This window comes from Galeopterus variegatus, unplaced genomic scaffold (assembly GCF_000696425.1).
Source record: "Galeopterus variegatus unplaced genomic scaffold, G_variegatus-3.0.2 Scaffold995, whole genome shotgun sequence".
NCBI lineage: Eukaryota > Metazoa > Chordata > Mammalia > Dermoptera > Cynocephalidae > Galeopterus > Galeopterus variegatus.
In genome coordinates this window covers 39,872-53,159 of record NW_007727106.1, presented here as the reverse complement: position 1 = coordinate 53,159, position 13,288 = coordinate 39,872, and positions in this window count along the sequence as shown.

The window sequence follows — 13,288 nt, the reverse complement described above, 5'->3', positions numbered from 1 at the left end:
ATACACATAGAAACAGACGGCACCACAAATCTGCCTGCCTATTACTTCCAGTGAAGCTAATAATTGAAAGTGCCTCTTATGAAAAGTGCTGTGTGTTATAGCTTCAGAACATTCAGAGGGCATCTCAGAGAACTGCAATGCATAACTGTTCATGAAGGTCAATATAACTAATGTAGTACAGGATGTGTCTACCCAGGGGATGGGAAGCTTTTAAGATCTTGCAAAGGCTCATGAATCCATAACCCAGCATCACTGTAGGGTGACAGAACAAACCCAAGGTATGTTCACTCAAAAAAGGCTAATCAGTTTTTTCACATATATTATTTTAGTAGTTTCCAACTGTATTAATTAGAATTTTCTTTGGTTGTTATAATAGAAAAATATAAAAACAGATTTCTTTTACATAAAGCTCCAGCTCAGTGGATCAGGGTAGTATGGGTACTCCATAATAATGAAGGGTCCAGGATCATAGTGTCTTATTGCTCTACCTTTCTCAACGTGGCTTTTCTAATTCATGATCCAAAGTGGCTGCTGCAGCCTCAAGCAGGACTTCTGCATTCCAGCCAGCAGGAAAGTGACAAAAAATAAAGTCAGTGCTTTTTCTTTATGTGTTGCCAGATGTTGCACATTTCACTTAGGTTTCTATCCCATTGGTCATAACTTGATCACATAACTACTCATAGTTACATGGGAGGCAATGGAATAAAAGCATCAGTCAGACAGCTCTGTGGCCAACTAAAAGTTACTTGATCATCTAAGAAGGTAAGAAAGGATATCGGAAGCAAATTAGCAGTCCCTGTCACAACAAGTCATCTGTGGAGCTCAAGTAACCACACAGTTATGGCAAAGGGGCCACAAATTCATTTGTATACCAAGTGTTAACTACAGATAAAACAAAAAATACATATCCTAGACATATGCACTATTATATCATAAAGTGTAAGTGTATTTAAAAGTACTTTTTAATTCTGGACAGCATTTTTACCATTGGATATTTTTCAAACCAGTATATACTAACACATACTTTATGTCAAGAAGAGGAAACTGAAACTCAGAGAGGTAAAATGACTTGCCAAAAAATTATATAGCTAGCCAGTGGAGAAATAGGTTTTCTACCTAGGCCTGACAAAGATGGGGAAAACAAAGATAACGAACACTGAGCAATCTCACTTATACATCACCCCCTATAACAGGCTAAATAAAAAGAATTTGGGGCAAGATGTGTGATACCTGATCTAAGGAAATGGACAGAAAAGGGCAAGAGAAACCAGCACGGGGAATATAGTGAGAGCAAGAGCTCTTACTTTGGCCATCAAGAGCTTCTAGCTACAATGTAAGACTAAGAGATGCAGAGACTGTGAAGGACTAGCAGGCTGTAACAAGCAGTGCTAGAGACACTAATCTAAGGACTAAGGCTCTTGGCTCACCACTTTAAAACCCAATTTAATATTCCACAATCAACCTGAAGGCCAAAAGGTCAGCATGATATACTGGACAGAATCACACTGCCAAGTATGTTAGCTGTCTGACCCAAAGCCAGTGTTATTCACAATGTGCTCTTTTCAATATGTCACACCTATAGTCTACCTAATGCTTTTTAAGCCATTACTATGTGCCAGGCACTGTGTTAACTGCTTTACAAGCATTGCCTTTTAATTCTCAATTAAACATTGGGAGTCCAGTTATAAGGCTGTTGCAATAGAATTATGGCAGTGGTAGTGGAGGATGAGAGAAATGCACAGCAGTTGTTGATATACCTGCTAAAGAACCAGGTTACTAAGTCAACTCAGGTGGGCAAGGTAAAGAAAAGAATTTCTGGATTGGAAGACTAGGGAAATGGTGAAGTCATTAACAATTGAAGTAATACCCAAAAGGAGATGATCAATTGTCTTTGGAGTATGTGAATCTGATAGTAAACCGAAGATAGGGAGGGTAGGGAGGGAATAAGTTCAGTTTTAGACATGTTGAATTTCAGTTGTTAGTGCTGGACATATGCATTTATTGCATGTACAGCTATTTTGCAGTTAATGTAATAGGAAGTTAATGAATTATTTTAAAAATTCAACTGTAGAATTTTCATATAGAATTAACTTTATAAAAATGAATATAATTGAAACGGGTTGGGTATCTTAGGGAGTACTGGGGGCCAGCTGCTAAAGAACAAAATCGACTCAAATGATAAAGATCGTAGAGTTGTTAGCATACAAGAACTCAGAGTGGTGGGACACATTTTAGAGTTTAACCCTCTGATAGAGTTTGGATTTATTGTCCTCCCAGAACTCATGTGGAAGTCTGATCCCCAATGTGGCAGTGGTGGAAGCTGTTTGAGTCATGGGGACAGATCCCTCATGAATTGATTAATGCTCTCCCTGGGGGTTGGGGGTAGTGAGTGAGTTCTCGCTCTATTCGTTCTTGCGAGAGAGCTGGTTAAAAGAACCTGGCACCTTCTCTCTCTCTCTCTCTCTCTCTCTCTCTCTCTCTGTCTCTGTCTCTGTCTCCCTCTCACTTCCTATTGCCACGTGATCTGCTTGTACCCACCGGCTGCCTGCCACTTTCCGCCATGAGTAGAACCAGCCTGAGGCCTGCGCCGGATGCAGCTGTCCCAGAATCGTAAGCAAATAAACTTCTGTAAACCTCTGCTCTTTACAACTTACCCAGTCTCAGGTATTCTGTTATAGCAACACAAAATGGACTAATACACCATCTTATTTATATAACTTGAAAACAAATCAGATCAGATCAAAATTTTTAAAATTGAAGTGTAACTGGAATGCAAACCTGATTTTCCACTTAACCTTCAAAGGGTAGCACATCTTTTAAAGTCACACATAATAAAAAGCATTTCCATTTGCTGGATCTATTAGAAAAAAAGTTTATCTTTTGTCTCTCACTGCCTAGTGCCTCAAACCATAGGAGTTACCCCATATATGGTTCTCTTTCTTTTGAAACCCTAGGTAATGAGAATGAGCTATCTGTATCTCGCAAAATGACTTTTGCATATTTAAAAATAAGGATTGCATTTGGCTCATTAATAAATCTTTCTGGAAGAATTTCCATTGAAAAAGCATATTTAAAACAGTTATGTGGGAAAAGTGATGTGTAGACATTTTATTATTCCATAAGTACACATGATACACTGCAGGAATGTTACAGAGAAAATTATTACATGGGCAGAAGGAGTTAATATGCAATTGAAAGTACATATCTTAGCTACATAATGAAACAGGGGAAAGTAATCATTATTTAAAAGAACATGGCATAGGCAAAATGAATAGCATCATTTTCATAATGTCTTTGTGGGTTATGAGCCAAATCTTCCCTAAGAATATGAAAAAACGAAAATGAAAAAGTTGCTCAGTCTCCTGAAGCCTCTTTCATATGTAACTGCACAATTAGCCAGGGATAATATCCAATTGTTCCTAAACTACCTGTATCTTTGCACACTAAAATAAAGCATTTTACAGAAGCATCTTCTGCCAGCATTGCAAAATCACTTCCTTTAAAGATCATCTATCCCAAAACTTACTCTATAGATGAGAAAACTGGGTTCAGAGAGAGAAGACCATTTGCCCAAGGTCACACATCAAGAGAGGAGTAGAGCTGAATTTAAAGCCCCATGCTATTTTCAGTCCATCATACAGTTGTATCCATATAGATTTTTTTGGTCTTACATATTGGTTTTTACTATCAAATTTTCTAAAATCTGAAATGTTAGTTCCTGGAATGTATTCAACAAAAGCTGACATAACTCAAATTTGTATGGCTGTTTAGTATGCCCGACACCTATCCAGGAAGAAAAATGGGCAAAATTGAATTGAATTGAAATAATCAAAAGTTAAAAGCTGCAAGTAACTGTGCCAGTAGAGACAGCTGTGTCATCATATGGTCCTTTGTTCTTGGTACAATAGGGTGCAAGAAACAGAATGTCACTCCAAGTAACCCAGGGAATCCATAATTGGAATGTACAAAATTTAACTTTTAGAGAATATAATGCTACATTCCCCAATGGTTCCTTATTTTTCAGAATTATTTCTCCTTTTGAAAACCTGCCTGACTGAGGATAATGTTTAAAATTATAGGCTATTTTAATTACACATTAAATATAAATAATAATTTAAAATATCAGAAAAGATGAAGATAGGGAAAATTATTCTTCAACTTTTTTAAAATTAGAAGGTAACCTAGTTATAATGGCAAAGTAATTTTAAAAAAAACTTCTTAAAAACAGGATAATAACAATCACTCAAAAAACTACAACAGGTACTTAAAAGTTATATGGAAAGTTCTATAGTCATATTAATTTTAAACACATTAATAACTGATAGAGAAGGCAGGACCCCAAGCCACCATCACCAGGAAGGCCCCAGTATATACTAACTGGGGCAGGCAGAAAACTTGGGCAGCTGCCACTCTGCCCTGTACCACATGTGCTGAAGACAGGACACCAAACTGCTGCTACCTAGGAGAACTTGCACAGGTTCTGTGGAGGTGGTCCACAAAGGCCACCATCAGAACTTCTACTGCTGCAAGGATGGCTTGCTGCCACAGCAACATCCACAACCACCGTGCAGGTAGCCAACCACATATTTGACTTCTCTGACACAAGGAGAGTCACTCAAGGAGACTGAAAAAAGAGGAAGAAGTGTTTTTCTGCAAAGTCCACACCAGAGTAATAGAAGAAGCAATTGATCTACCAGATCACCAGAAATCAATAGATAGATATAAGAAATACAAATATATATATATATAACACCACCAAAGAAATTTACTAACTCTAAAGCACAAGACCCTACAAAACAAGAAACACTTGATATGACAGAAAAGGAATTCCAAGTAACTATCTTGACATTCAATGAGATAAGAGAGGACTAAGACAACAACAAAAAAAAGAGAAACAATATCCAGGATATGAAGGATAAAATTTAAGAAGAGATTAATACCTTGAAAAGTAATGTAGCAAAACAACTTTACAGCAAAAAAAACAAGTAACCCAATTAAAAAATGGGCAAAAGAGCTGAACAGGCATTTCTCAAAGGAAGACATATGAATAGCCAACAGACACGTGAAAAAATGCACAACGTCACTCAGCATTCGAGAAATGCAAATCAAAACCACATTGAGATACTATCTCACTCCATTTAGGATGACTAATATCCAAAAGATTGGGAATGATAAATGCTGGTGAGGTTGTGGAGAAAAAGGAACCCTCTTACACTGTTGGTGGGACTGCAAAATGGTTCAGCCTTTATGGAAAGTGGTTTGGAGTTTCCTCAAACAATTACGGATAGATCTATCATATGATCTAGCTATTCCACTGCTGGGAATATACCCAGAGGAATGGAAATCATCATGCTGAAGGGATACCTGTACTCCCATGTTTATTGCAGCACTATTTACAATAGCCAAGAGTTGGAACCAGCCCAAATGTCCATCATCAGATGAGTGGATAAGGAAACTGTGGTATATCTACACAATGAAATTCTATTCTGCTATATAAAAAAATGAAATAGTACCATTTGCAGCAACATGGATGGACTTAGAAAAAATTATATTAAGTGAAATAAATCGGGCACAGAAAGAAATACCACATTCTCACTTATTTGTGGTAGCTAAAAATAAATAAATAAATACAGAAACAAACTCACAATTCTTTGACCTTGTTAAGACAAGTGAACAGATATGATGTTGATGGGTGGGAGGGGGCAGAGGGAGAGGGGAAGGAGGAATTGGCAAAGGGGCACAAAAATCAACTATATTGCATATTGATTTAAAAAATTCTTAGAAAGAAAAAAAATGAACTTCTGGAACTGAAAGACTGATTCAATGAAATCAAAAACACAACTGATACCTTAAGCAGCAGATAAGAGTAAGCAGAAGAACAAATTTCCAAACTCAAAGATGGTCCTTATGAACTAACACAGGCAGACAAAAAAAAAAAAAAAAAAAGAAAGAAAGAAATTTTTTAAATGAAGAAATTCTAAAAGAGCTAACAGCCAACCTTCGGTTCACAAAATCTGAATCATGGGTGTTCCTGAAGGGGAGGAGAAAGGTAAAGGCATTGGACATCTATTCAATAAAATAATAATGGAAAACTCCCCAGGTATAGAGGGATACACAGTCTTCAGAACCAGGAAGCTCAAAGATCCCCAAACAGATTCAATCCAAAAAGATCCTCTCTGAGACACGGTATGGTCAAACTGGTAAAGCTCAAAGAAAAAGAGAAAATCTTATAAATAGCAAGAAAAATGCATCAAGTCACTAACAATGGCGCTCCCATCAAACTAAGAGCAAACATCTCAACTAAAACTCCACAGGCGAGAAGAAAATGGGATGATATATTCAAATTAATAAAAGAAAAAAAACTTCCAGCCAAGAAAACTATACCCAGCAAGGCTCACCTTCAGAAGTGAAGAAGAAATAGTGTATTTTCCAGACAAACAAAACACAGGAGTTCACATAACCAACCCTGCAAGGAATTCTCAACGGAGCCCTGCATCTGGAATCTGAAAAACAGTAATCACTACTACAAATTCATGAGAAAGAACAAAACCCACTGGTAAAACACAAATGAAAATGAAAATGAGAAAAGAAACTAAATCATAGTACCTCAAAAAATAAAAACCAACAAACATGGAAGATGAATAATAATAAAAGGAGAAGAAAAGGATAATACCTCTCAAAAACAACCCTATATGTAAATGGATTAAAATCTCCACTCAAAGTACACAGACTGATGGATTGGATCAAAAAGTTAGACCCATTATATGCTGTCTTCAAGAGACTGGCCTAACCTGTAAAGATGTACACAAACTAATAGTGAAAGGATGGAAAAAAGATGTACAATACATAGGGAAACCATAAACGAGCAGGACTAGCTATTCTTACATCAGATAAAATAGACTTTAAACCAAAAACCATAAAAAGAGACAAAGAAGGCCATTATATAATGATAAAGGGATCTATCAAGCAAGAAGACATAATAATCACAAATATATATGCACCCAACATGGGAGCACCCAGCTTTATAAAGCAAACACTATTAGACCTAAAGAAAGAGATGGACCCCAATATGATAATAGTGGGAGACCTGGACACCCCTCTGTCATCTTTGGACAGATCATCCACACAACAAATCAACAGAGAAACACAGGATGTAAACTACACTTTAGACCAATTGGACCTGGCAGATATCTACAGAACATTTCATCCAACAACTACAGAATATACATTATTCTCATTAGCACATGGAACATTCTCCAAGATAAAAAGTTAGGTGACAAATCAAGTCTAAATAACTTTAAAAAAAAAATCCAAATAATCTCAAGTATCTTTTCAGACCCTGAGGGATTAAAACTAATAATTAATAACAAGTGAAACTCATGACTCTATACAAATATTTGGAAATTAAACAACATGCTCCTGAATGACCTATGGGTCCAAGAAGAAATGAAACAGGAAATCAAAAAATTTCTAGAAAACAACGAAAATAAAGACACATCATATCAAAACCTGTGGGATACTGCAAAATCAATACTAAAAGGGAAGTTTAATGCAATAAATGCTTACATCAAAAAAATTGAAAAATTTCAAGTAAACAACCTAACACTACATCTAAAACAACTAGAAAAACAAGAACAATCCAATTCCAAAGGTAGTAGACAAAAAGAAATAAGATCAGAGTAGAACTAAATGATATAGAGACTGAAAAAAAGATACAAAATATCAATGAAACAAAAAATTGTCTTTTGAGAAAATAAACTAAATAGACAAATGATTAGATTGGCTAACAAAAAGAAGAGAGAAGACCCAAATTACAAAAATCAGAAATGAAAAAGGAGACATTACAACAGATAACACAGAAATACAAAAATACCATAAGAGACTATTACAAACAACTATACTCCAACAAATTTGAAGGGCTGGAGGAAATGGATAAATTTCAGGACACATACAAACTACCAAGACTGAACAAATGAGAAATGGAAAACCTGAACAGACAAAAAACCAGCAATGAAATTGAAGCAGTAATCAGCAGTCTCCCAACAAAGAAAAGGAGAGGACTTGATGGCTTTACTGCTGAAGTCTACCAAACCTTTCGAGAAGAATTAAAACCAATCCTCTTCAAACTATTCCAAAAAACTGAGACAGATGCCACTCTCCCAAATTTATTCTATGAGGCAAGGATCAGCTGGATACCAAACCAGACAAAGGTACAACAAAAAAATAAAACTACAGGCCAATAACTCACAATCAGAATACAGCAACACATCAAAAAATTTATACAGCATTGTCAAGTAGGATTCATCCTAAGGATGCAAGGATAGTTCAACATATTTGCAAGTCAATAAATGTGACATACCACATCAACAAAATAAAGGACAAAAAACATATGATTATCTCAATAGATGTAGAAAAAGCATTTGACAAAATTCAACATGCCTTCGTGATAAAGACTGTCAGCTAATCTGGTATAGGAGGAAAGTAACTCAACACAATAAAAGCCATTTATGACAAGCCCACCACCAGTATCATCTTGAATGGGCAAAAATTGAAGGCTTTCCCTTAAGAACAAGAACAAGACAAGGACGCCTACTCTCACCACTCCTATCTAACATAGTACTGGAAGTACTAGGCAGAGCAATTAGGCAAGAGAAAGAGATTTATAGGGCATCCAGATTGGAAAAGATGAAGTCAAACTGTCCTTTTGCAGATGACATGATCCTGTATATAGAAAAACCTAAAGACTCTACCAAAAGACTCTTAGAGCTGATTCATAATTTCACTAATGTTGCAGGATACAAAATCAATACCCCCAAATCAGTTGTGTTTATATTCTCCAATAATAAACTGACAGAAAAAGAAATCAAGAAAGTAAGCCCATTTACAATAGTCTCAAAAAAAAAATACCTAGGAAACATTTAGCAAAGGAGGTGAAAAATCTCTATGATTGGAATTACAAATCACTACTGAAAGAAATTAAAGAGGACACAGAAAAATGAAAAGACATTCCATTCTCTTGTATTGGAAGAACTAACGTTGTGGAAATGTCCATACTACCCAAAGCAATCTACAGTTTCAATGCAATTGCCATCAAAATACCAATGATATTCTTCACAGAAATAGAAAAAACAATCTTAATATTCATATAGAACGAAAGACCCCAGATAGCCAAAGCAATTGTGAGCAAAAAATAATATAAAATAAAATAAAGCTGGAGGCATAACACTCCATAACTTCAAATTGTACTGCAAAGTTATAGTAATCAAAATAGCATGTTACTGGCATAAAAATAGATGCTAGGACCAATGGAACAGAATGGATAATCCAGATATCAACCCACAGGCTTAAAGCCAACTGATCTTTGACAAAAGCAACCAGAATTTACATTGGGAAAAAGACTGCCTCTTCAATAACTAGTGCTGGGAAAATTGAAGAATGAAACTACACCTGTACCTCTCACAATATACCAAAATCAACTCAAAATGGATTAAAGACTTAAGTATAAGACCTAAAATTATAAAACTACCAAAGGAAAACATAGGGGACACTTCAGGATGTAGGTCTGAGCAAAGACTTTATGAATAAGAGCCAAAAAGCACAAGCAACAAAATAAAAAAAAGCATAAGTAAATAGGATTTTATCTAACTAAAAAGCTTCTGCACAGCAAAGGAAGTGATCAACAGAGTGAAGTTACAAACAACAGAACGGGAGAAAATATTTGCAAACTATACATCTGACAAGAGATTAATATCCAGAATATGCAAGGAACTCAAACAACTACACTAAAAATCAAACAAACGAACAGAAAACAAATAACCCAATTAAAAAAATGGGCAAAGGAGCTTAACAGACATTTTTCAAAGGAAGATACACAAATGGCCAATACATACTTTAAAAAATGCTCAACATCACTAGTCATCAGGGAAATGCAAATTAAAAGCACATTGAGATATCATCTCACTCCTGTTAGACTGGCCATAATCAAAAAGACTGAGAATAACAAATGCTGGTGAGGATGTGGAGAGAACTCTCCTACACTGTTGTTAGGACTGTAAACTAGTACAACCACTATGGAAAACACTATGGAAATTTCTCAAACAACTACAGATAGATATACCATACGATCCAGCAATCTCACCTCTTGGTATATATTCAAAGGAATGGAATCATCATGTAGAAGGGATACCTGCACTCCCATATTCATCGCTGCTCTATTTACAATAGCCAAAATATGGAATCAACCTAACTTTCCATAGACAAATGGTTGGAAAAGGAAAATGTGGTATATATACACTGTGGAATACTACTCAGCCATAAAAAGGAATGAAATTTTGCTGTTCCCAGCGACATGGATGAGCTTGGAGAACATTATGTTAAGTGAAATAAGCCGGGCACAGAGGAAAACATACCACATGTCCTCACTCATAAGTGGGAGCTAAGAGATAAAGAAGGAAGGAAAGAAAGACTACAGTGATGCATTGGACTTGCAGAAGGAGTGAGCATATCTGAATTTGGTGGGGGTGGAGTTAGGGTGGAGGGGCATGGGGGAAGGAGGTCAGGGAGAAGTTGGATGGGGTACATGGGGAATAACTGCAGTTTGTCATAGGGGGTAGGCTGATAGTATCAATCTGATCATCCACATCTTGGGCACAGGTGGTGACAGTCAGCTTTGTGCCCCATGAATATACATAATCAATAATTAAAAAAAGAACTATTAGACCCAGAACACAATTAACCAAATTTGGGCTATTTGATCTAGCTAAATAATCATTTTGGCTGCTTTTTACACAAAAAATGTCTACCTGCTTTAACATTAGGTAGATATGACATTGAATACTTTCCTTAGTAAAGATTAAGCTTATCTGCATGTTTTTCACAACCTGGAATACAAACGTTTTTCTAACAAATATTCATTAGTAAGGTAGGATTTATGCTACAGAGTTTTTAGAGGTTTATACATGGTATAATTGCTATTAAAAATACAGACCAAAAGAGACTTTTATTTGTAGCCAAAATGAAAAAACAGTGACCAACCTGTTGCCTGACACATACTCTAGCAATCAATGAATGGTAGCTTTTTATTATTGAGAAAGAAGGCCTAAATGTTATTCTGAATATTTTTCTGTAAATCAATGGGGAGCTGTTTAGACTTTTATATCAGTAAAAACTTAAGAAGCAAGACTTCCTGAGAATGTTAGAATATTACCATAAAATTAGACCAAAATGCATCTTAGCAGAATAGTTAAGAAATGGCACCGTAGATGTGGTAGATGGATAAGAGATTCAAGTTTATCTTATGTATAATAGGAAAAGTCACTGTTTTTCTCTACACACTCAACACTTCCAGGTCCTAATGTGTGGGTTCCCCCCACACACCAACCAATCCTCCTACTCTCTAGACACGAACTGGTGTCCCACTGTTCAATTCTGACACTAACTACCTTGAGTTAGTGCAGACCCCACCAGTTAAGGGCTTACTCCTGAAAGGGACCTTAGTCAGAGGATGGCCATCTTTGGGGTAACTAAGACCAAGCAGAAAATTTCAGTTAGCCATTAACTTGGGAACTGATAATTATCAATTCGTGAGGTTAGTATGTTGTAGAAAGGAGTCACCAAGGAGACGCAGTCACTCAGAGAGAAGGAGAAGTCAGATGATTTATTATGCCAGCAGACCCAGGTGGACTTTTATCCCAAATACCTGGACCCTGAAGGCAGGGGGAACTGAACTTAAATAGCAAAGCAAGCAAGCAAGCGTTTTTACTGACTCTTTTGCATGTATCCAGGCAGAGTTCCCTAAATCAGGGGTCTTTGACAGGTGGTTAAGTAGGTCAGTGACTTTGGGTAGGGGGGATTTACCAGGTGGGCAACTGGGTCACAGAGATGGGGAGATGTGGTTAGGGGGCTTATTGTAAAAGCGGGTCAGTGTCTCAGTTATGCAGGAATCTGCTGGCAGGCTGTGGTTTTTAGCTAAGCCCCTCACTCACACAGGAAGACTAAGAACTGACAGCCCTGTAAACCACAAGATCACAGAACTTAGAAACTACATTTTAGCTTTTAATGTTGCTAACTTTTTCATAACTTGAAACATTTCTTACAAGCAAGCATAATCCTACTGGAAAACTAACAGAAAGATTAAAACAAGGGAAGGACAAGGAATTCAGCTACTTTAAGTAGAGGAAATAAGAAACTGACCTTATGGCTGAAACTGCCCTGAGATGAAATCAGGATCTAAAAGGATCCTTCTCAAAAGTTTCTTTCTTTTCTTTTTTTATTTTATCAATATACAATGTAGTTGACTTTCATGTCCCTTTATCAATTCCTTCCTTCCCCCTTCCCTCTCCCCCCTCCCACCCATCAACATCATATCTATTCACTTGTCTTAACAAGTTCAAGGAATTGTAATTGCTGTGTCTTCTTCCTCACTCCCCCCCTTTGTTGGTGTGTTTATTTATTTTGGGCTCCCACAAATAAGTGAGAACATGTAGTATTTCTCTTTCTGTGCCTCACCTGTTTCTCTTAATATGACCCACTATTTCTGTTTACCTCCCATTACATCCTGTTATGTTGATTTATTTCATATATGGTCCCCCTACAATTAAAGATTGAAACTAAGTTTTCTCAGTTTTCTTACTTCCGTAAGTCAACTCTAAACAGAGGAAATACAAGAGAGAGGCAAAGCACCCTAGCTGACTATTAACTCACCATCTTGCTTAAAGGAAAATTGCATCCACATTAGTTAGAGGTCCGAGTCAGGTATTTTTATGTTCCAGTGATGTTTAACTGAAGTTATTGTCTTTGAGCTCTCCCTAGGAGATAAGGACTCCAATCTCAAAATAACATCAAGAGCTTGAAGCTGACCAGTCCACCAACTGTAGACTCCATGATGTCAAAGTACTCAGTCCATCATGGGACCCTGACATCTGACTCAGGCCCTTTACTGATTCTGTGACCAGCCTCCCCCTTTTTCCTGCAGAACAGAACTCTTGCCTCACTTTCCTGACTCTTCCCGTCTATAAACCCCAGAATAGGCATCAGAAGTTCTGATGATTTTAGCCTGGTCATCCCCCAGATGCCAGTTATTTGAATAAACCTTCCAATCCATGCACCAACTTTTGGACTTTCAAGTCATTTGTTTACGCAAGAGAGCAAGCCGAGGCTGACTGCCTGTAACAGTCCCACAAGACTGTCCCTCACTTCAGATACCAATCCCAAATAGTGAGTCCCCAGGTTACCCTCATTTCTGTTTGACTTGGATACAAATGGAGACCCCCATGATTCCCTCCTGAGG